General features: G+C 42.8%; 1 protein-coding gene across 10 annotated transcripts in view; it reads left to right on the top strand.

Annotated features, from left to right (window-relative positions):
• The window catches only part of MELK (maternal embryonic leucine zipper kinase), a 119,649-nt gene that overhangs the window by 77,533 nt on the left and 41,565 nt on the right, over positions 1-551 (top strand). The window lies entirely within an intron of this gene.

Consider the following 551-nt stretch of genomic DNA (forward strand, 5'->3'; position numbering starts at 1 on the left):
TCCTGACCTTAGGTGATCTGCTGATCTCGGCCTCCCAAAGTTCTGGGGTTACAGATGTGAGCCACCACGCCTGGCCTCCCTTACATCTTAATATAATAATTGCTACTATTTATTGAGCACAGGGTAGAATAGTGTACTATTATAGTAAGGGCTCTCTGTATATTATACTGTGGTATAATATAGGTAGAACTCTTAGGGTAGTACCTTTAAGAGTCAGGCACTAACCTGTGGGCTTTATGTTTTTTAACTCATTTAATCTGTACACCAACCCTCCGAAGTAGGTACTATTATTGCCCCCTTTTGCAGATGAGGCAGCTGAGACACAGAATCATTAAGTAACTTGCCCAAGGTCAAACAATGAGTAAGTGTAGAACCAGGATTTGAACCCACACCGAAGGGTTCTGGAATGGAATGGATCTGATAGACTAGCTGATTCAAGCTCAGGGCCCACATCCTGTGTATTTGCAGCAAGCATTGCTTATCTGGTTTCTATTGAAGTAGCTACTGGAGCAGAGTGATGGAGAGGTGGCATTGTGTTATGGTAGAAAAAC

This window comes from Colobus angolensis, unplaced genomic scaffold (genome assembly GCF_000951035.1).
Source record: "Colobus angolensis palliatus isolate OR3802 unplaced genomic scaffold, Cang.pa_1.0 Scaffold181, whole genome shotgun sequence".
Lineage (NCBI taxonomy): Eukaryota > Metazoa > Chordata > Mammalia > Primates > Cercopithecidae > Colobus > Colobus angolensis.